Source organism: Oryctolagus cuniculus, chromosome 21, assembly GCF_964237555.1.
Source record: "Oryctolagus cuniculus chromosome 21, mOryCun1.1, whole genome shotgun sequence".
Taxonomy (NCBI): Eukaryota; Metazoa; Chordata; class Mammalia; order Lagomorpha; family Leporidae; genus Oryctolagus; species Oryctolagus cuniculus.
The window spans coordinates 23,183,969-23,208,002 of NC_091452.1; the positions used below are offsets into that span (position 1 = coordinate 23,183,969).

General features: G+C 48.3%; 1 protein-coding gene and 1 long non-coding RNA gene across 28 annotated transcripts in view; one reads left to right on the plus strand and one right to left on the minus strand.

The window, feature by feature from the left end:
- Positions 1-2,968: 2,968 nt before the first annotated feature.
- Positions 2,969-17,522, minus strand: LOC127484732 (uncharacterized). Its single transcript, XR_007911934.2, has 3 exons — positions 17,355-17,522; positions 7,012-7,261; positions 2,969-4,006 (listed from the first exon to the last, which is right to left on the minus strand). It is a non-coding gene; the product is annotated as an uncharacterized lncRNA (long non-coding RNA).
- A 5,088-nt stretch (positions 17,523-22,610) lies between these two features.
- Positions 22,611-24,034, plus strand: part of MTMR3 (myotubularin related protein 3) — a 146,007-nt gene continuing 144,583 nt past the window's right edge. For 10 of the 27 annotated variants that reach the window (XM_051826662.2, XM_051826663.2, XM_051826664.2 and 7 more), the window contains exon 1: positions 22,689-22,904. The gene's annotated coding sequence lies outside the window, so the exon portion shown is untranslated. Of the gene's footprint in view, positions 22,905-24,034 lie in introns of all 27 variants that reach the window. The other 17 variants (XM_051826659.2, XM_017350672.3, XM_017350674.3 and 14 more) reach the window with 5 other exon arrangements.

The following is a 24,034-nucleotide window of genomic DNA, read 5'->3' on the forward strand; positions in this document are numbered from 1 at the left end:
AGATCAGTGTCATCCAGCCAGAGGTGCTGGAAACAGCGGAGGGCTGGTTTCCCAATCTCAAAATAGAAAAGCTGCTACCAGAGAAAGGAGGCAGCTACGAACAAAGCCGACACTGCATGGGGGCAAGAGAGGGCCATTGTGGGGACGTGATAGAAGATTGTAGAGTGGGTCAGACACCTGTGATGTGCTTGTGGTCACCTTTTATTCCAACCAGTGATAGGTGCTCGCAGGTGCACTGGGACAGGGCTTCATTTCTCTGATGTCGTGCCCTGGGGCTGTGGGGTATCTGCCAGGCTCCCGCTTGGTCACGTGCAACTGAGACGGGTGGAGTGTTAATGCTCCATGAGGCAGCCCTTGGTCCATGGGGCTGCCGTCTGATGGATAAACGCTTCTCCTCTTATTCCCCAGACCGGACGTTCCCAAGAGGTATTTCCTAAGGCATCTCAGAAGATTTCGAGGGATGGAGCCGCCAGTCACCCAAATCAAGGCCACTCAGGTATCCATCCTTATCCCCAGCTGTTGCTCTCTGCCTGTCTTTCATGCCTGCTCCCTGGGGCCACTTCCTAAATAAACGACTCACACAGAAGCATTTAGGTCAGACTCTGCTTTTGGAGCAAACAGATTCAGTCAAAGATTTTATCAAGTTTAAAGATTAGATTTGTCTATATACTTTGAGACAGCAAGTTACAAAAATAAATACAAGGAGGTTTTGTATTTTTTAAGATTTATTTATTTATTTGAAGGGCAGAGTTACAGAGAGGCAGAGGCAGAGAGAGAAGAGAAGTCTTCCATCCTATAGTTCACTTCCCAGATGGTTGCAATGGCCAGAGCTGCGCCTATCCGAAGCCAGGAGCCTCCTCCAGGTCTCCCACGAGGGAGCAGGGGCCCAAGGACTTGAGCTGTCCTCCACTGCTCTCCCAGGCCACAGAAGAGAACTGGATCAGAAGTGGAGCAGCCAGGACTCGAACCGGCGCCCACATGGGATGCCGGCACTGCAGGTGGCAGCCTTACCTGTAATGCCACAGCCCCGGCCCAGGTTTTGTGTCTTTAAATTGCCTCCCTGTCTGCTGATCAGGGATTCTACTCAGGGGGCTCTGGACGCAGGCTGAAAGTCAAGATTCTGGAATCTCAGCAAGGCCCAGGCCTTTGCTGGCAGGAGGCAGCAGCCTGCCAGCTGCTGTGCCCGGAGTGGGCAGGCTGGTGGCAGGAGTGTCCCAAGATGAGCCGGTGCCCAGAGAAGCTGTCAGGGGCTGCCTGCAGGCCCTGAGGACTTTATCAAGATGTCACCAGCCACACGAGGAAGGCTGCTGTGCCACCAGTGACTCGGATGAGGGACCGGGACACTGACATGTTCCCCACGCCACTTGAGCAATGAGTGCTTGCCTGGGGTGATTTGCCAGTGACGAGGCACTTTGCAGAGTGCCGAGAGGAAGCTGGGGAACAGGCTGTCACCTTGACTGTGGCAGCTGACCGCAGACATACAAGGATGCTTCAGAAAGTTATTTAAAAAAAAAGGAATGAAAAGATAAGTTTATTTGGGTGCAAAAATTATTGAAATCCACGCACATGAAGAGTCTTCAAAACTCTCATGGGAATGCATACGATGAAAAAACTTCATGGATTTCAGCATTTTTGCAGCAAAGTGAACTTATCTTTTGATTCCATCTTTCGTGAACTTGTTGAGGTCACTTCCTATGTCACAATGCCTCTCCACTTCCTGCTCTCCTGGGGCTGAGTTTCCTTTGCCAAGGGCCCCTGACAATCACTTACACTGTTCAAATGAGGCTCTCATGACTGCAGCCCTCTGGTGCCTGCCCAGCTACCTACTGTGCCCCCTCTCCGTGGAGGGCCTTAGGCTACCTCTCATAGGCTCAAACCTTGCACCTGGGTGATGGCCAGCAAGGCCAGTGCTCCCAACACTTGTTGCTTTTCGACAATCCCCCTGCTCCCTAGCAGTAAACCACAGCATGTTAGCCGGGCGGAAAGGCAGCCAGTTAATACATATTTGGCAATGTCTCGGTCTGTGATCAGGCATACCTGGGAAATTTAGGGCAGGGCAGAATGGTTACTGATTAGCTCCCATTTAGTATTTTTCAGTGGCTCCCAATGGCTGCTCAATGCCCCACTGGGGGGTATTCAAGTCTCTTCATTCCACTTTGTTGGGGCCGGCGCCCTGTTATAGCAGGTAAGGCCACTGCCTTCAGTGCTGGCATCCCGTATGGGCCCTGGCTGCTCCTCTTCTGATCCAGCTCTCTGTTGTGGCCTGGGAAAGCAGTAGACGATGGCCCAAGTCCTTGGGACCCTGCACCCGCATGGGAAACCTGAAAGAAGCTTCTGGCTTTGGATTGGCACAGCTCCAGCCATTGCAGCCATTTGGGATGTGAACCACCGAACGGAAGACCTCTCTCTTCCCCTCACTGTTCACTCCATCCACTGGTTCACTCCCCAGTTGGCTGCAACAGAGAGCTGGATTGGAAGTGGAGCAGTGGGTACTAGAACCAGTGCCCATGTGGGCTGCTGGCGCCACAGGCGGAGGATTTAACCTACTGCGCCACGGCGCCAGCCCCTCTTGCTCCCTTTCTACCTGGCGTATGTACACTGAATCCTCTTTGAAGTCTCAGCTGAGTGTCACCTCCTCTAGAAAGTCTTCCTTACCTTCCCAAATCGACTCAGGTTCCTTCTGTACGTTCTCAAATTGCCTAAAATAAACCTTAGCACATTGCCTGTACTCATCTGTTTATGAGCTTGTGTCCTGCAGCAGGTGATAAATTCCTAGATACTCCAGTACCATTTCTAGTTCACTCAGCATGCCCTCAGGCTCATGCTCGGAGCCTGGCCCAGAGAAGGTACTCAGTAAGTATGAGTGTACTTTGAAGAGTATGTGGAAAAAAGGTAAATTTAACCTGGCACCAGAAAAAATCCCATGAAATCCATGCACAGTTTTTTTTTGTAACAGGCATTTTCCATGAACTTTTAAAAAATATGTTTATTTTTATTTATTTGAAAGACAGTGACAGAGAGAGGTAGAGACAGAGAGAGAGGTCTTCCATCTGCTGGTTCACTCCACCTGAGCAGATCTGAAGTCAGGAATCAGGAGACTCTTCCAGGTCTCCCACGTAGGTGCAGGGGCCAAAGACTTGGGCCATCTTCCACTGCTTTCCCAGGCCACAGCAGAGAGCTGGATTGGAAGTGGAACAGCCGGGACTAGAACTGACTCTCATATGGGATGCCAGCACTGCAGGCCAGGGCTTTAACCCGTAGTGCCACAGCACTGGCCCCTTCCATGAACTTTTTGAAGACTCCTTGTATTTGTTGAATAGATATTAGGAGGCTCCAAAGTATGTTATAATTTGAGTTGAGGGTATATACAGAATAAATTAAGTTTTAGGTTTTATATAATGTTTAAAAATGAAAAAATAATTGAAGAGAATACCATTATGTTCGTAGAATTATATCTACAAACCATATCGAATCTGTTAAAAACTAATTAAAAATTTTAAAATAACAAAATAAATAAAACCGAAAAATAATTTACTTGTTAACACGGTGAATTAATATTACCCAGTAATATTAATTTATCAAACCTATATTTGCATAGGCAAATATTTTAAAACTCACATAACCACACATTTTAAAAATATTATTAGAACGGGAAGAGAATAAATATGCAACAATCTAATAACACCAGCACTGTGTGTTTTTTCCTTCAGCTCTTGCCTTTGGCAATTTTACTTTCCTACGTTGTGGCACAAGCTCCCCCACTGAATATTACAATATCCACATTTTTCATGTTGGAATCATGAGCTTTGGAGCTAAAAAGCACTTTAGAAAGGGTGCCATTCATCTGGTTTATTTTTAGAGATAAGAGAACTGAGGCCAGAACACTGGCTGGCTCCAAGTCTTCCACCAAGACGATAGTTCAAGCTGCTGAATTTCTTGACCTCGATGTCACTTTCCGGCCCCGTAACCTTTGAGATTTCCTTAGACGATTTTTCTACTCTGGGTTCTGAATAGGGAAACATTTTGAAATGACGATTATGAAGCACAGATGGATAAGTGCTGGATGGTCATACCATTATTTGTTAAGAGTTTAATGACATAAAAAATTTTATACTCCCGTGGAGCTCCCATATGCTGTTGATGGGAGGGTAAATTAAATTGGTACCACCACTCTGGACAACTTTTTGGGAGTATTTTCCAAAGCTAACATTTACTTACCCTATGCTCAGTAATTCCTTTCCTACAAATGTTCCCATAAAAATGAGCAGTTAGTGAGCTGGCATTGTGGCATAGCAGGTTAAGCTGCCTCCTGCAAAGCCGGCATCCCATATAACCGCCAGTTCCAGTCTGGGCTGCTCTACTGATCCAGCTCCCAGCTAATATACCTGGGAAGGCAGAGGAAGATGGCTCAAGTACTTGGGACCCTCCCACCCATGTGGGAGAGCCAGGTGGAGTTCAAGGCTCCTGTGTTTGGCCTGGGACAGCCCCGGCTGGCCATTGCAGTCATTTGGGGAGTGAACTAGTGCATGGAAGATCTGTTTTTCCATCTCTCTCTGTCATTTTGCCTTTCAGATAAACAAATCTTTCAAAAGAAGAAGGAGGAGGAGATGAAATAATGAATGCTTAGGTCCAATAAGCAACATATACATGAATCTTCATAGCTTCCACATTCATAGCACCCAAAAATTGGGTACAATCAAAACATCCATCCATAATAGAATGGGTAAGTAAATGGAGGCTACTCATATAATAAACTACTGCCCAATAATGAACAACAATGAACCCCTACTACATGTCAAATCATGAATGAGTCTCACGGACACAAGAGTAAGTGAAAGTAGTAGTCAAATATGAAAGAGACTATATTGTATGATTCTTTCTATATATAAATATATATGTTTATATATAAATATGTATTCTCTTTATATATAAAATTTGAGATGGGACAAACTGCAGTGATACAAGAATAGAGAGCAGGAGTTGACTTATTGGGGGAACAGTGGAGCTGTTAACATTGTGGGCTACTAACATTCTTTATCTTGGTGCATGTGGGTTGCAGGAACGTTTAGACACATAACGCGGCATCAGGCTGTACACTTAAGATGTGTGCCTTTTGTGCAGCAAGTAAAATGCTGAGCATCTATATTATGCTTTCTCAAACTGGTGCACTCTGGGTAACAACTGTGCTCTTTCTTATTGTGTGATGTCATTGAATTTCCTAGTTTGGATAAAGCACTATTGTTGCCTGAGACGCTCCCACTAGGGGAGGTTGAGTGATGGGTACACAGAACCACTCTGGACTATTTTTGCAATTCCTTGTGAGTCTATAATTATTTCAAAATACACATTTAAAAAAAAACACCCATATTCCTCTTTTTTTTCTTCATTAGAAATCCGGACAGCTAGGGAGGGGTTTTAGCTTAGAGGTTAAAATGCATGTGTCCCTCATAGGAGTATCTGGCTCTGGCTCCTGACGCTAACTTCCTGATAATGCGGACTCTGGGAGGCAGCGGTGATGGCTCAATGACGACTTCCTGCCTCTTAGCTTTGGTCCAACCCAGACCCAGCTGCTGTGGCCAAGGGGGAGTAAGCCGGTAGATGGGAATTCTGTCTATCCCTTTGTCTCTCTGCTTCTCAAACAATAATGATAAAGACAGCTTAAACATCGTATTCTTTCAATCACACTCCTTACTACCTTCAACCCAATGCATGAATTAAAAACATTCATTTTCTTTCTTAAATTGTTTCAAGCTCTTCCTTCCTTTCTCTCTCCCTCCGTCCTTCCTTCCCGTCTTCCCACACTCCCTCTCTTCCTTCCTTCTATCCACTTCCGCCCACATATATCCATCTCCCTCCTCCCTTTCCCATTTCTCTCTCTCTCTCTCTCTCTCTCTCTCTCTCTCTTTTTAATTTGACAGAGTTAGACAGTGAGACAGAGAGACAGAAAGAAAGGTCTTCCTTCCGTTGGTTCACCCCGCAAATGGCGGCTACGATCGGAGCTACGCCGATCCGAAGCCAGGAACCAGGTGCTTCCTCCTGGTCTCCCATGCGGATGCAGGGCCCAAGCACTTGGGCCATCCTCCACTGCCTTCCTGGGCCACAGCAGAGAGCTGGACAGGAAGAGGAGCAACCGGGACTAGAACCCGGCACCCATATGGGATGCCGGTGCTGCAGGCAGAGGATTTAACTGAGTGAGCCACGGCACCAGCCCCGTCCCATTTCTCTTGAGAATCCTTGAATCTGGCCTCTACCTCTCCCGACCCCTCCAGACCACCCCAGCTCAGTGAACATCTTCTCCACAAGGACATGCTCATAAGCTCCTTCTACCCCACACCTTGGTGCAGCCAAGAGCTGGAAAGTCCAGAGTTCTTAATTCCACTCTCCTCCCTGCTCCAAACCCTGGTGACCTCTGGACAGGCCTCTAATTTGTAAGTCTGGGTTTACCTGTTTGAAAAATGGGCTGAATAATAGTGGCCTCCCTCACCAGGGTGTTGGACTTTAATTACTGTTTGCGACATGGCTTAAGATGTGGAGATGAAAGGCTGTTTTAAAAGTCCAAGCTACTGGTTTTAGTAATAAAATGGAGGAATTTTGTTTGTATGTTTGCAAGGCTGTCATAACTGAGAAACGGAGGGGGGGGGGTGTTTGATTTTTTTTTTTTTTAATGTGGAAAAATCTTGCCCAAAAAACAGTCACAGATCCTGGTTGGTATAAATAGTAAGAACATGTTGTACCTAAAAGTACTAGCAAATTTCACATTCTTCCATGCCCCTGAAAAGAGAGAAGCCACACTTCCAAAACTGAAAACAAGGAGCCACCTGGGGTTTTCAGGCAGGGAATCCAGGGGCCAAATTTTGGCTGAGCCCATTCCCAGTTTGCTTCACAATTTGCAAGAAAAATGCAGTTAAATCACAGGGTTTATTTTGACTGTCAATGCTTGGCTTTTAATTTGTGCATTCCGGTCACATTTCTACCAACATCATAGTTAACAAGGACTTTTAAGAAACTTACCCTTCTGGGGCAAGTGTTTGGCCTAGAAGTTAAGTCCCCAGCGAAGAGGGTATGTAACAAATCGGGGTGCCACAGGTTCGACTCCCAGCTTCTGATTCCAGCTGCCTGCCAGTGCAGACCCCAGGAGCCCACAGGTGATGGCTCAAGTAGTTTGGTTCCTGTAATCCGTGTGGGAGGCTTGAGTTGAGTTCCTTGCCTTTTGTGGGCATTTAGGAAGTAAACCAGCACATAGGAGCTCTGTCTTTCTTGCCTCTCAAAGTAAAAAAAATAAATAAATAAAAATTAAAAAAAATAAAATATTTTTTAGCACTTCAGAAAAGAGAGATTAGAATAAAATTAAGTGCCCAGGTTCCCAAAGCATTTACCATCAAACCTGAAGATAAATAGGAGCGAGTGACCTATATTTAGAATTTACTTCATGGTGCCCTGTTATTAATAATAACTGCCCCCTTTGGAGTGTCCACAGCCCTTTGAAATACATTACTTCATTTGATCCACCGACAATGCTGGAATTACAAGCTCAGGTTTAAGAGCGAGGAAACTAAAGTTCAGACAGAAGTGGCTTTTCTATAGCCACATAGCCTGCAAGCAATGACGTTCAGGCTTCTACTTAGTCTTGGGAAATGGAATGGTGTAGGCCAGGGGAATCTAGCGCAGTGATGTAGGGTTCTTGCCACTGATCTGTCACACCTGGTAGTGATTCAAAGGAGAGCCGCCCCAGGTTCAAGGCTAGTCTAGGCCAAAAGACCAAAGACCAATGCTGTAAGACATCTAATCAGAGAGGAGGAATAGTGTGGAGGGCATGGGAGTGGCCCTTGTTGTTCCTGGCTCTGGATACTATGTGGAATGGGGCATATTATTATTAACTTCAGTTTCCCCATCTGTGTGTGTGTGTCTGTGTGTGTAAGATTTATTTATTTATTTGAAAGGCAAAGTTATAGGGAGTGAGGGAGAGATAGCGAGATCTCCTATTTGTTGGTTCACTCCCCAGATGGCTGCAATGGCTGGGGTCTGGACCAAGGGCTAGGAACTCTATCCTGGTTTCCCATGAGGGTGCCAGGGGCCCAAGGACTTGGACCATCTTATGTTGCCTTCCCAGGTGCGTCAGCAGGGAGTTGGATCGGAATTGGAGCAACCGAGACTCAAACTGATGCTCACATGGGATGCTGGTGTTGTAGGTGGGGTTTAACCTACTGAAGTACAAACGTCAGTGTCTGTTGAGTTTTTCTTTCATTTTGTTTTCTTTTTTTTTTTAAATATTATTTATTTATTTGAAAGGAAGAGTGAGAGAGAGAGAGAGAGAGAGAGAGAGAGAGATCTTCAATCTGCTAGTTCGCTCCCCAAATGGCCATAACTGTCAGGTCTGGGCCAGGCTGAAGCCAGGAGCCAGGAACTCCCTGCTTGTCTCCCACATGTTGGCAGGGACTCAAGTACTGGGGCCATCATTTGTTGCTTCTCAGGCAAACTAGCAGGAAGCTGGATTGGAAGTGGAGCAGCCAGGACTCAAATTGATGTGCATATGGGATGCTGGCATTACATGTGGTGGCTTAACAAGTTGTGTTACAGTCAGCTATACTGTCAAGTTTTCAGAGTTCTTTATCAGATATATATTTGACAAATATTTGCTTCCAATCTGTAATTTGTTTTTTTTTTTTTCAATTTTTTAAGGAGTCTTTCATAGAGCGTAGTTTCAAGTTTTGTTATGGTTCAATTTTTTCTTTTTTAGGTTGTGCTTTTAGTGTTAAGTCTAAAAATTTTTGCTTAGCTCTATATCTCAAAGATTCTCTCTCTCTCTCATAGTTTTATGCTTCACACTTAAGTCCTAAATCCATTTTGAGTTCATCTTTGTGCCTGGTTCAGGTTCTTTATTTTTATTTTTTGCTTATGGTTGTCCATTTGCCCCAGCACCATTCTTTGTTTTCCCTCTGTTGAATTCCTTTTGCACCTTTGTCAAAAATCGGTTGGAGGATGGGTGTCACGGCACACAGTGTGAAGCTGCTACTTGGGATACCTGGATTCCACATCTGAGTGCCAGTGTGAGTCCCAGCTACTCCCCTTGAGGTCATTTTCCTGCTGACCATCCTGGGAGGCAGTGGATGATGGCTCAGCTACTTGAGTCCCTACCACCCACATGGGAGCTCTAAGTGGAGTGCCTGGCTCCTGGCTTCAACCTGACACTGCCCTGGCTGTTGTGTGTTGTGGTCATTTGGGGAGTGACACATTGGATGGAAAATCTCTCTCTCGCTCTCTCTTCACCTTTCAAATAAATAAATCTTTTACAAAAATAAGTTGGGAGACTGGCATTGTGGCACAGTGAGCTGGTTACACTGCCTGTGAGACTGGCATCCCGTATGAGCACCAGTTTGAGTCCAGGCTGCTCAGTCTCTAGTCCAACTCCTTGCTAATGCACCTGAGAAGGCTACTGATCATGGTCCAAATACTTGGGCCCTTGCCACCCACATGGGAGACCCAGAAGGAGTTCCTGGCTCCTGGTTTCGGACTGGCTCACCTCTGACAGTTGCAATCATTTGGGGAGTGGGAGAGATGGATGGTTTTTCTCTTTCTCTCCATCTGTGTCACTCTGTTTTTCAAATAAATAAGCCTTTAAAAAAACCAGCTGGGCATTGTATGTGGATCTACTTCTGAGCCAAAAATGTAAAGGAATTTTGACTCAAATACTGAACTGAGGTGAACAAATGATAAGAAGTCAATCCATACAGAGACTGAATGAAGAGTATCATGTGAAACATTTATCAAGCAATCTAATTAATGCCATAATAATTAAGTATGAAACTGCAAGAAATTGACTATGAATTACCTGATCATTCAAACATAGGCTTAAAGAAATGGTTGGGGGGTTGGCGCTGTGGCGCAGCAGGTTAATGCCCTGGCCTGAAGCGCCGGCATCCCATATGGGTGTCAGTTCGAGTCCTGGCTGCTTCACTTCCAATCCAGCTCTCTGCTATGGCCTGGGAAAGCAGTAGAAGATGGCCCAACTCCTTGGGCCCCTGCACCCATGTGGGAGACCTAGAAGAAGCTCCTGGCTCCTGGCTTTGGATCAGCGCAGCTCTGACCATTGCGGCCAAATGTGGAGTGAACCAGCGGATAGAAGACCTCTTTCTCTCTCTGCCTCTCCTTTCTCTGTGTAACTCTGAATTTCAAATAAATAAATAAATCTTAAAAAAGAAAAAAAGAAATGGTTGGAACCCACAGGGTATATTGAAATAGACCAGACTGTGGGGCCAGGAGGATCTGCAATCAGACTGCGATTCCACCATTTATCACCTGACTGACACTGCACAGGTAAGTAAGGTTATTAGCCTCTTCAAGCCTCACCTTCTCCATCATTCACTGGAGATCATATTCCTGGCTTCATAGGATTAGTTTGTGGATCAATGAGATGGGAACCTGCAAAAATGGTTTGGCGCCAAGCTTCTTCTACAGTAGCTACAGCAAGGGTAGACCCAAGCAATGGTTTGAAAGTTTTTTTCCCATTTGTCTATCGGCCCCTCCCAAGTATCCAGAGCAAACATCCACTTTCAGTAAAAGGTACATGTGTGGGAGGTAGACATTTGGTGCAGTGATTAATGTGACACTTGAGACACCATACGCCTGGGTTCGAGTCCTGCCTCTACTTCTATTCCAGCTTCTATTCCAGCTAACGTGCACCCTGGGAGACAGCAGGTGATGGCTCAATATTTGAGTCCCTGCTGCCCATATGGGAGACTTGGATGGAGTTCTAGAATTCTGGCTTGAACCTGACTCAGCCCTGGCTATTGTGGGCATTTGGGGAGTGAACCAGCAGATGGAAGATCTGTCTCTGCCTCTCTTAAATAAAATGAAAATAAATTTTAAAAATCTATTTAAAACGCATTTGCTAGTCAAATATGACTTACACACATAGCTTCAAGCTAGTTCCCCAATCCTTTCTTCCAACCAAGCTAATGCTTTTTTTTTTTTTAATAAAAATTAATTTATTTTGGGGCCAGCATCCCATATGGGCGTGGGTTCATGTCCTGGCTGCTCTTCTTCTTATCCATCTCTCTGCTTACGGCCTGGGAAAGCAGTGGAAAATGGCCCAAGTGCTTGAGTTCCAGAACCCAATTGGGAGACCCGGAAGAAGCTCCTGACTCCTGGCTTTGGATTGGCCCACTTCTGGCTGTTGTGGCCATTTGGGGAATGAAACAGTGGATGGAAGATCTTTCTATCTCTCCTTCCCTCTGTCTGTAATGCTGTCTCGTATAAATAAATAAAATCTTTAAAAATGTATTTAATTTATTTACTTTTTAAAGATTCACTTATTTATTCGAAAGGCAGAGCTATACCGAAAAAGAGAGAGATATATTCCATCTGCTGGTTTCTCCATGAATGGTTGCAGCAGGGTCTGGTCAGGCTAAAACCAAGAGTTTGCAACTCCATCCGGGTCTCCAAAGTGGGTGGCAGGGGCCCAAATACTCAGGCCATCTTCCACTGCTTTCCCAGCAGCATTAACAGGGAACTAGATCGGAGGTGGAGCAGCTTGGGACTCAAACCGGCACTCGTGTGGGATGCTGGCATCACAGGTGTCAGCTTACCCTGCCGTGCCACAATGCTGGCCCCCATTTTATTTATTTGGAAGACAGAGAGACAAACATAAATAGAGGTCTTCCATCTGCTGGTTCACTCCCCAAATGGCCACAATGGCTGGAGCTGGACTGATTCAAAGCCAGGAGCCAGGAGCTTCTTCCAGGCCTCCCACTCGGGTGCAGGGGCCCAAGGACTTGGGCCATCTTCTACTGCTTTCCCAGGCCATAGCAGAGAGCTGGATCAGGAGAGGAACACCTGGGACTAGAACCGGTGCCCGTAGGGTATTTCGACGCCATAGGCGGAGGCTTAACCTACCACATGGCAGCGCCTGCCCCATATTTTAAGGCTTTGTAAATCACAAACATCTCTGGGCAGTGCTGTGGGTCTCAGACTAAGAGAACGCTGGAGGGAGAAGTGGCAGGGCTTAAAGCTCAAAAGCGCTTACCACATGTAAGATGTGAGGACATTGGCCAGGCGTTCTGTGTCTTAAAAGATATCTATCTATCTATTTATTTATCTATCTGTTTTTTATTTGAGAGATAGAGAGACAGAAAGACAGACAGAAAGCTCCCATCTGCTACTTCATTACCGAAATGCCTGAAAAAGCCAGGGCTGGGCCAGGCCAAAGTCAGGAGCTGGGATCTCAATCTAGGTCTTCTCCCACGTGGGTGGCAGGAACCCAAGTACTCAGCCATCACCTGCTTCCACGCAGGGTGTGCATTTTTTTTTTAAAAGATTTATTTATTTATTTATTTAAAAGAGCGACAGAGAGAAAGGCAGAGACAAATAAATAAATAAATCTTCATTAAAAAAAAAAAAAGCCTAAAGGGGCCGGCACCGCGGCTCACTAGGCTAATCCTCTGCATTGTGGCACCGGCACACCGGGTTCTAGTCCCGGTCGGGGTGCCGGATTCTTTCCCGGTTGCCCCCCTTCCAGGCCAGCCCTCTGCTGTGGCCAGGGAGTGCAGTGGAGGATGGCCCAGGTGCTTGGGCCCTGCACCCCATGGGAGACCAGGAAAAGCACCTGGCTCCTGGCTCCAGCTATCGGATCAGCGCGGTGCGCCGGCCGCAGCGCACCGGCCGCAGCGCACCAGCCGTGGCGGCCATTGGAGGGTGAACCAACGGCAAAGGAAGACCTTTCTCTCTCTCTCTCTCAGTGTCCACTCTGCCTGTCAAAAAAAAAAAAAACCCTAAAATATTTATTATTTGGCACTTTACAGAAAAATGGGCTGTCCTGTGCTGTCCCTGTATTGGAAGGAAAAAAGAAACGACCAACCTCTTCATCCATTCATCCATTCAAAATATAAAGATCAGGCTTCTTTCCTTTAGGGATGAGAGATCTTAAAAAATTCATTGAAAATGTACATTTTTTTACAAAATTATTATTTGAAAGGCAGAGAGAGAGAGAGAGAGAGAGAGAGAGAGAGAGCAAGCTTCTATTCGCTGCTTCATTCCCCAAATGCCCGCAGCTGGGGTTGAGCAGGAGTCAGAAGACAAGAACTCAACTCAGGTCTCCATACAGGTGGCAGAGACTCAACTACTTGAGCCTAAAGATGCTGCCCCCAGGATGCACATCGGCAGGAAGCTGGAATTGGAAACAGAGCTGAGACTCAAACTCAGGCACTCTGATGAGGGATGTGGGTGTCCCAAGAAGTTTCCTCCTCCTCCTCTTCCTCTTCTAAAGATTATTTATTTGAGAAGCAGAGTTACAGAGGGATGGAGGGAGAGAGAGAGAGAGAGAGAGAGAGAGAGAATCTTCCATCCCCTGGTTCACTCCCCAAATGGTTGCAAGGGCCGGAGTTGGGCTGATCTGAAGCCAGGATCCTGGAGCTTCTTCCAGGTCTTCCATGTGGGTACAGGGGCCCGAGCACTTGGGCCACCCTCCATTGCCTTTCTAGGCCGTCAGGCAGAGGCCTAACCTGCTCTGCCACAGTGCTGGCCTCCCAAGAAGTATCTTAATTGCTACACCCAATGCCTACCCTGAAACCTGTTTTTAGTTACATCTCTGGCCCCCAGTTCCTGCCTTTAAGCTGAATTTCCCACAGGGACATTTGTGGACAATCCTCCATGCCACTGAGCTATGGGTAGAGAATAAACTTTATTTTTTCCTCTGTGGTTGAACATAATTCTGTAATTTCCCAGAAAACCTAAGGCCTCCGTATCATGTTAGCTGCCCTTTGATGCCACTTATTCTCTAACAAGGTAGAATGATGTGGGCCAGGTTCCGGAAGACTTGACCATCAAAAGTCACGAATGTGGAATCTAGGGAGACAGATGGACTAGGTCTAATGCAAGGATCCACCAGGGGACTGGTGCTGGGACACAGTAAGTTAAGCTGCTGCTTGGTAACCCCCATATCCCATACCAGAGTTCCAGTTCAAGTCCTGGCTGCTTTTCTTCAGATCCAGCTTCCTGCTAGTGCTCCTGGGAAGGCAGCACAAGATGGTCCAAGTACCTGGGTCCCTGCCACCCATATGGGAGACTAGGATGGAGTTCCTGGCTTTGGCCTAGCTCAGACCTGGCTGTTGTAGCCATTTGGGGAGTGAAGCAATGGATGGAAGATACCTCTCCTCCCTGCCCCCATACCGTTGCTCTGCCTTTCAAATAAACAAATCAATCTTTTTCTTGGTGTATTTTTTTTTTTAGTTTCAAAATTTATTTTTTAAAAAATATTTATTTGAAAGATGGAGTTACACACAGAGACGGAGAAAGAGAGAAACAGATCTCCATCCGTTGCTTCACTCCCTGAATGGCCACCATGGCCAGGGCTGGGTCAGGCTAAAACCAGGAGCCTGTAACTCCACCCAGGTATCCCACATGGTTGGCAGGTGCCCAAGAACTTGGATCACCTTCTGCTGCATTCCTAGACATTAGCAGGGGCTGGACTGGAAATGGAGCTACTGGGACTGAACCAGCACCCATATGGGATGGTGACATTGCAGGCAGCAGCATAACACTATGTCATAACATTGGCCCCCAAATTTAGGAATATTTAACATTTTGCCACCCACGTGGGAGATCAGGATGGAGTTTCTGGCTCCTGGCTTCAGCCTGGGCCAGCCCTGGCTGTTGTGGTCATCTGGGAAGTGAATCAGCAGATGGAAGCTCTCTCTCTTTCTGTCTTCCTTTGTATCTCTCTCTGTTGCTCTGCCTTTCAAATAAATAATACATTCCAAAAGAAAAAAAAAAAAGGATGCATCCACATCTAGAGACTTGGTGGGGGCAGAGCTGATGATTTCCTAGAGATGCTGATGAAGGAATTTGTAACATTAAAAGAATGTAGCCATATGGTATCCAGCCTGTACTGTGTGATTAACACAGCAGTAAAACCACAGAATTTCAGCAGGGTTCTTTTCGTATGCCTCACAGACAGCTCAACCCATGCTTGTTCTAACCGGTTGGCTGGGTGACCGGGCTGGTTCTGGGTCTCCTCTGGGCCTTTGCGTGTGCTCATGTCTCTGTTTGAATCTCCTTTCCCTCGTCCTTTGCCCCAGTTAACTCCTATCCCTACTTCTTGGTTCTGCATGCCCCATGTGTCTGGGGTGCGTTCCTCTCCAAAACGCTGCCACCAGCACTGTGTCTTCTCCATCAGCATCCTTAGCTTGGCTTCTGTTGACTTTGTCCTTCCGACCAGGCTATAAGTCTCAGGAAGGCAGGGACTGGCTTCGTCTCGTTCACTGTCCCACGGACAGAGCACGTCCCAGTGCTTAATAAAGGAAGCGCTCAACGGATATTTGCAACAACAGATTAAGTAAGTGTGTGCCTGTTTCAGGGCTCTTTGCGTCTCAGACACACTGGGGAAACTGAGGCAGCATGACAGACTCTGTAGAGGCAGGGCCGGCAATGGAATTGAGATCATCTGATGCCAGGAGTGTGATTCGTTCATTCTCCTTGACTACTTCTTAAATAACTTAATTCCTCCCCAGCTGAGTTCCTACGACTTCTTCTTTCCCTTCTTGTCATCGCTGCAAAGGTTAAGACTGTTTCAGGGAATTATAACACTGGGATCTCGGAGCAGAGGCAAATTTATCTAACTCAGGGTAAGAGAAATGTGTGCCTTTGGACCTTGGATTTAAATGAGCCAGCAAATCCCTGCTAATTCTCTTCCTTCGCTGGGTCCCGTCGGATTCACATTCAGCAAGGAGAAAGTCAGCCTGTGTCACCCGTGATTTATGCCCTGCTGCTTGCTCTCTTCCCCTAGCACATTAAACACCCTGAACGGAGAGGGAAGAAGAGGTAGTCTCAGGATGTCTGGCTGCCAGACGGGTGTCTGGGGGCGCGGGACGGGCTGGCGGGGCTGGAGGGGGCGGCAGGAGTGCTCTGCTGTGTTGGGAAACAGCAGGAGCTTGAAAAGTTAAAAAAAAAATAAAAAAGACCTATGGGGCTTCCGCAGGAGAGGAACAAGGGAGTCTCTGTTTGCCTGGACTGCTGCAAAAACACAATTGGCCTCTGAGCCCAGAGACCTGGTGCTTGTTTCACTCATTTACTAAGTACCTTCAAGGCAGACGACCCTCCGCCCGGGCCTCAGTTTCCCTGGCTGCCAAGGAAGCGGTTGGATGATCTGAGCTCCCTCCAGCCTGTATCTGGAGCTAACTGTGCAGCCACCTTGCTTGGGGTGGGGGTGGGGAGGAGGGGAGGAGAATGGAGAGAGAGAGAGAAAGAGAGAGAGAGACAGAGAGAGAGAGAGAGAGAGAGGCCATGTAGGGCCGAGGTGAACCATGTACTACTATTTCCTTAGTAGTTAACCAGGCAACTTAGCTGTTAACCATGCAAACTCTGGTCACCTAGGTGGGTTCAGACTGCAGCTCCACCTCCCACTGGCTCTGTGGCCCTGGGCAGGTCCCTCACTTCTGAGTAGTATAGAGTTCATGGCCAAGACCTCCTTCATTGAGTCACAGACAACAAGCGCCGGGCCTCTGCAGGGGTCATGGCACTGAGCCAGGGCTCAGCAAGAGGCAGCTCTGTGGAACCTGTGTCCCTTGCGGGGGGGGGGGTGTCCCCAGATGTGGGCTTCAGGTCTCCCTACCGGATTCCCTGCCTGGATCCTGTGTGGTGGGGGCAGGGCATCCTGGTGAACACTTGGAAGTTCTGGACAGAAGGGATGAGGAGCTATTTTCGGTGGGTTCTGGTTCTATTTGTAGCTGCTGAGTTGGCCCAGGCTGCAGAGAAGCTCTGGGCAGAGCAAGCTGGGTGCTGCTGTGTTGTCTTAGATAGGGGACGAACGGGAAGGAGAGAGGGGACGTGGAGAGAGAAGATGGGAAGCCGCCCCACCCCCAACACACACACACACACACAGCAGCCCCCTCCTTCCCTCCTCTGCCTTTCCTGGGGAATTTAGAGGGGATGCTTGATATTTTATTATTATTATTAATTATTATTATTTTACTAATACTTTATATATATATAAGGTGGACAAATTTGATGCATTTCATACATACAGATTTAGTAGCATAACGATACTTCCCACCCTACCCTCCTTCCCTCCCTCCCACCCACGCTTCCACTCTCCCTGCGGGATGCTTGACCTTTTAAAGGTGGATTTAGTTAGTAACATGAAGCGATCCATCAATCCTGTTAACACAGCGTTCTCACCCCCGACAGCATTGATTTTTTTCCCGGCTGAAGTGGGGATTCACGTCCCCAGCGGAATTGCAGAGTGCTTGTTAAGGTGCGTGGTGGCTAAACCACCAAACACCCTCAGCCATTTTTCAAAGCTCTCCTTTCCCACTGAACCCAGGGGCACACGACGGGCACTTCCTCCCCTCGTCCCCACCTACCCACAAGTTGCTTAATTCCAGAGAACCTCAGTTTCCCCGTTTATGACCTGGGGATGGGGTTTGCCAGGGAGCATAATCTGGAGCTCTGGAGTTCTTCCTAGCTGCAATTCCGGGATCCTGTGTTGCAATCATCAAAGGAGGCGAGGCTGATCCTTTAATCAGGGGATGGTGGCTAGGACGGATGGGGAGGCGTGAGAGATGGAGGTTTACATCCTATCCTACCCAGTAATTTTCTGAATGGGTAAACTGAGGCCCTGAGGGTGGGGTCGGATCAGGCGGTGACTAAGCCAGTGGCTCCGCTGGGTCACTGACCCGGGTCTCTCATCTCGCCTTGCAGCAGGCCGTCCCTGGGAGAGTGATGGGAAGCATGGCTGCCACCATGCAGGGTTAGTGCATTCACCCCACCATCATCTGCTTTCCAGTTGAAGGTCACCTGACTCATAGGGAGGGAGGGGGAGTCTGCCTGATTCCAAAGCTTGCTCACCTGGAGTGTCTCCCTAGGGCTCAAACTCTGGTCTTGTGGGTACCATCCTCATCGATTTTTGATATAATTTGCTTTATACTAATATTTACTTTTTCTATTTTTCTTTAAATCAATGCATTGTTTTATGTAAATAAATTTAGCTTCATGCTAAGCAAAGATGTCTGTGATATTGACTTTTTGATCTCTTATTTGTAGTTTTCTTTCCTTTTTAAAGATTTATGTTATTATTTGAAAGGCAGAGTTACAAAGAGAGAGGGATAGATACTCCCAAATGGCTGCAGTGGCCAGGCGTGGGCTAGGCCGAAGTCGGGAGCCTGGAACTCCATCTGAGTCTCCCACATGGGTGCAGGGGCCCAAGTACTTGGGCCATCATCCACTACTTTCCCAGGTGCATTAGCAGAGAACTGGATCAGAAGTGGAGTAGCAGGGATTTGAACTGCAGAAGCAAAGCAACCAGGACTCTGACCAGCACTCAAGTGGGATGCTGGCACCTCAGGCAGTGGCCTAACCTGCCGCACTAGTTTTCTAATTATATATACTACACATCATTATTTAACTACTTATAATGAATATATATGCTTAACAATTTAAAAAATCCATGTACTGACTACAAATGTCTTTGCTGTTGAAAAACTCCAACAAATATACCAGTGGTTCTCAAACTTTTCAGTTTGTTAAAAATCATTAAGGACCTTAAAGAGCTTTTACTTACGTGAGTTATAGCAATAGATATTTACTTCAGTCAGAATTAAAACTGAGAAAATATAAATTCGTTTATTTATGTTTAAAGATTTATTTATTTATTTGAAAGGCAGAGCTACAGAGAGGCAGAGAGAGAGAGAGAGAGAGAGAGAGAGAGAGGTCTTCCATCTGATGGTTCACTCCCAACTGGCTGCAATGGCTCGAGCTGCAGTGATCCGAAGCCAGGAGCCAGGAGCTTCTTCCGGGTCTCCCACGTGGATGCAGGGGCCCAAGCACTTGGGCCATCTTCTACTGCTTTCCCAGGCTGTAGCAGAGAGCCAGATCAGAAGTAGAGCAGCCAGGACTCGAACTGGTACCCATATGGGATGCTGGCACTGTAGGCGGAGGCTTTACCTGCTATGCCACAGCACCGGCCCCCAATTCATTCATTTATAAAGTACTCTCTTGGGGCAAGTATTTGGTGCTGTGGGTAAGATGCCACTTAGAATGTCTACATCCCATATTGGAGTCACTGACTTCAAGTCTCAGTTCTGCTTCTGATCCAGCTTCCTGCTGCCACACACCCAGGGAGGTGTGGGGGACTCATGTAATTGGGTCTCTGTAACTCATGTTGGAGACCAGGATTGATTTCCAGGTTTCTGGTTTTGGCCTGGTAGAGTGAGGGCTTTAAATTCAGTCCAAAGCACCCAAGGATCAGGCCCACTGGTTTGGGTTTCCAACCCAGTACCTCAAAGAATCCTATGCATCTCTCTGAGATAAGCAAGGTAGTAATTATGGCCATATAGATCAATGAGGAAGCTGGGGCATAGAAAAAGAAACTGAGGAACAAATATTTGGAGATTCAAATTTAGGGAGCAGCATTTGTGCCACATTGTGTTAAACTCCTACTTCCACTGCTACCAGCATCCCATAGGAGCACTGGTTGGAGTCCTGGTTGCCCTACTTCTGAACCAACTTCCTGCTAATGTGCCTGGGAAGGCCCCTGCTGCCTACATGGAAATCCAAATGGAGATCCAGGCTTGTGGCTTCATCCTGGGCTAACCCTGGCTATTGCAGCCATTTGAGATATAAACCACTGGATAGAAGAACTCTCCCTCTGTCACTCCCTCTCTGCCACTCTTCCTGTCAAATAAAGACATATTTTTTTAAATATTTATTTATTAGATTTATTTTTATTTATCTGACATGCAGAGTTACAAAGAGAGGGAGAGACAGAGACAGAGAGAGGTCTTGTATCTGCTGGTTCACTCCCCAATAGCTGCAACAGCCAGAGATGAGCCCATCTGAAGCCAGAACCTAGGAGCTTCATCCAGGTCTCCCCTTGGGTGCAGGGCCCCAAGCATTTGAGCCATCTTCCACTGCTTTCTCAGGCACATTAAAAGGGAGCTGGAGGAGCTGATGTTGTGGTGTAGTGGGTTAAGCTGCCACCTGCAGTGCCAGCATCACATAGGGGTGCCGGTTCAAGACCTGGCTGCTCCATTTCTGATCCAGCACTCTGCTATGGCCTGGGAAAGCAGTAGAGGATGGCCTGAGTTCTTGGGCCCCTGCACCCGCGTGAGAGACCCCGAAGTTCCTGGCTCCTGGCTTCTGATCGGTGCAGCTCTGGCTTTTGCGGCCAATTGGGGAGAGAACCAGTGGATGGAAGACCTCTCTCTCTCTCTCTCTCTGCCTCTCTTTCTCTCTCTGTGTAACTCTGACTTTCAAATAAAATAAATATATTTTTTTAAAAAAAGAAGGGAGCTGGATCTGAAGTGGAACTGCTGGGACTCAAACCAGCATTCATATGGGTTGTTGGCACCATAGGCTGAAGCTTGAACTAGGCATTCCAATATATGGGATGTGATAGTCCCAAGCTGTGGTTTAACCTGCTGTAACACAGCGCCTGCTCCATATATACTTTCTATTTCTCCTCTCATTCCATAAAGGTTTTATTTATTTATTTATAGATTTTTTTTTTAATTTTATTTGAAAGGCAAAGTGATGGAGTTCCATCCATTGGTTCACTCCCCAAGTAGCTGCAATGATTGGAACTAAGTCAGGCTGAAGCCTGGAGCCTGGAACTCCATATGGGTCTCCTGCATGGTTAGCAGGGGCCCAAGCTTTCCCAGGTGTATTAGCAAGGAGCTGGAATGGAAGCAGAGCAGCCGGGTCTCAAACCCATGTTCTGATATGGGATGCCAGTGTCGCAGGCAGTGGAATAATCTGTTGTGCCACAATGCTGGCCTCTGTTTATTTTTAAAAATATTTATTGTATGAGGCCAGTGCTGTGACGTAGTGGGTAAAGCCATCACCTATAGTGTCAGCATCCCATATGGATGCCGGTTCAAGTCCCAGCTGCTCCACTTCCGATCCAGCTCTCAGCTATGACCTGGGAAAGCAGTGGAAGATGGCCCAAGTGCTTGGGACCCTGCACCTATGTGACAGACCCAGAGGAAGCTCCTGGCTCCTGAATTCAGGTTGGCTCAACTCCAGCTGTTGTGGCCATTTGGGGAGTGAATCAGCAGATGGAAGACCTCTTTCTCTGCCTCTCTGTAAGTCTGCCTTTCAAATAAATAAATAAATCTTGAAAAGCTTATTTTATTGTATTTAATCAATTTGCAGTCTTGTCTCTCTCTCTACTTTGAGATGTGTTTATTTCTTTGAAGGGTAGACTGACAGAGAGGGAGAGGGAGAGACACAGAGATATCTTCCATCCGCTGCTTCACTCCACAACAGCCAGGGCTGAACCAGGCTGAAGCCATGAGTCAGGAATACCGAATAGGTATCCCACGTGGGTGAGAGGGGTGCATGCACATGGGCCATCCTCCACGGCCTTTTAGGTGCCTTGGTAGGAAGCTGAATCAGAAGCAGAGCAGCAGGGCTCAGACTGACACGTGGGATGCAAGCAGCAGCTTGACCAGCTGTGCCACGATGTCAGTCTTCCCCCAAGGCTTTAGTCCTGTAATAGAATGGGAAAGTCAGAACAGTGACATGCCAAGGTGCAAAGTTGAGGTGGGTGTAGACTTTAAAAGCCAATAAGAGGCCACCATTGAATTCCAGATTTAGCCCTGACCTTTTTGGAAGTCAAGGTGAAGAGAGTGACAAAATCAGCTGGATAAAACTAGTCATCTGTGGCGCAGAGGGTTAACGCCCTGGCCTGAAGCGCCAGCATCCCATGTGGGCCCTAGTTTGAGACCCAGTTGCTCTACTTCTGATCCAGCTCTCTGCTATGGCCTGGGAAGGCAGTAAAAGATGACCCAAATTCCTTGGGCCCCTGCACCTACATGGGAGACCCGGAAGAAGCCCCTGGCTCCTGGCTCCTTGCTTCTGATCAGCACAGCTCCGGCCATTTGGGGAGTGAACCATCGGATGGAAGACCTCTCTCTCTGTGTCTCTGTCTCTCTGCCTCTCCTCTCTTTGTGTAACTCTGACTTGCAAATAAATAAATCTTTTAAAAAGATTTGAAAGGCAGAGTTACATAGAGAGAAGAGAGGCAGAGAGAGAGAGAGAGAGAGAGAGAGGTCTTCCAACCACTGGTTCACTCTCCAATTGGCTGCAACCGCGGGAGCTGTGCAGATCCAAAGCCAGGAGCCAGGAGCCAGGATCCAGGAGCTTCTTCCGGGCCTCCCACTTGAGTGCAGGGGCCCAAGCACTTGGGCCATCCTCTGCTACTTTCCCAGGTGCATTAGCAGGGAGCTGGGTTGGAAGTGGAACTGCTGGGACTCGAACCTTTGCCCATAGAGGATGCTGGGGTAGCAGGCGGCAACGCAGCGCCACAGCCCCGGCCTGATTTAATTTTATTCTGACTACAACTGCAGGTGAAGTGCACCACATTGTTCTATTTCACTGGTAAGTAGCCTGAGCTGGTATCTCCAGGCCAGGGCTAGGAAAAGACGCCTTGTAAAAGTCCGTAGGACCATCTCTGGTTTTCTTTCTCCTGATTCGTTCACGACCCTTCCTCGGCCTATTTCCCATCCGTCTAGCCGGGCCTTGTTACCAGCTTGAAACTCCGCTACCAGTCTCCCGCCGAGGGATTTCAGCGAGTGTGCAGCCCCGCCCAGGTGCGTGGGCGTGGCCTGTGCCGCCGGGCCCCGCCCCTTTCAGCCCGCATCGCCCCCCCTTCCCGACCGCCCGCTGAATGCCGAGCGTGCGCGCGCACCCCCGCTCGCGGCCCGGCTCGATGTCGGGAGCGCGCTCTGTGTGGCCGCTGCCGCCATGTTGTTGTGGTTGTGAGAAGGCGGCGGCAGCGGCGGCGGCGGCGGAGGAGCTGCCGGACTAGACGCTCCAGCGGCCCAGGCGCTGCCCGCCGTGGCCCCTGGCTGGGAGCCTCGTGGGGTGGCAGAGGAGGCCGTGCGGAGGCGGGCCTCGCCATGTCCTGCCGTCCGGTAAGAAGCCCACCCCTAGTCTCCTCGCCGGAGTGAGGAGGAACTGGAGGAGGGGCCGGTGTCGGCCCCGACGCGGCGGCTGTCACCCTCCGAGGAGGCGGCGGCCCGCAGGGGTCTGGCGTCCCGGGTGGGCCGCCCGCCACCACCCGGGGTGGGCGAGGCGGGTGGGAGCGCAGCGGCCCGGCTCGGCTCTGCCCGGACGCTGGGCGCGGAGGAGGCGGGGTCCCGGGCCGGGGCGGCCTTCCCAGACCTGGCGAGGACCAGCCGGTGGGTTAGGGTCTGTCCCCGCAGCGCGCTGGGGAGATAGCCGCAGACTGTCGGCAGTGGGTGTGTGTCCGCCGCCCCGGGCTGCGTCTGCGGGAGTCCGCCGTGGCGAGAGGCAGGAGGAGGTCGGGGGCCATTGGAATCCCGGGGCGAGCCGTGCGGGCCCGGGACTTGTGGGAAGGAGGAGTGGCCGCCTGGCTGGGCAGCAGGGCACCCTCCTGACCTGGCAGTGCAGCTGAGTGGGAAGGATTGGTTCGGGGGCGGTTGAGGGAGCTCCGGGAGCGCTGGTCCGACAGCTCCGCGAAAGATTACATTGTGCTTGGTGTATTGCATCTCCGCGGCCTTGCATAAATTGGTATTGTTGGTTGTACTTCGGACTAGAAAACTTATCTCCAAATGATGGGGTAGATTTTATGGTCACCTTAATAAACTCTTCTGATCATCCTACTTGTGAGTTTTGACTGTGTCGTGTAATGCATTATCGACCAGATCTTGACGCCTGTTAAATACTGATGTTCGGGTGCCTTCCTCAGATCTAGGCCTCAATTCTCCACTATTTGAGTATCTTGACGTTTGCTTTGTTGTCAGACGTCAGTTCTTTCATGAACAATGCTTGGCCCCTCTCAAAGTCCGCATACTTTTAGTTCAATTTTGTTTTCTCGGATGTGAATGGCGATGCCAGCCAGAGGCCTGGGTTGAATTACAGGTCGTATTTTTCTGTAAAATGTTTGTGATTTGTCCATGGGGAGGTGAGGAAGACCTCCCCTTTTCACATGCAGGGTTGTTTCTGTTGGGCGGGAGACTCGATCCCTGGTTTTGTTAGGAAACCAAGTAAGGTGTGTTGGTGGCATGCAGAAAGTCTCTCC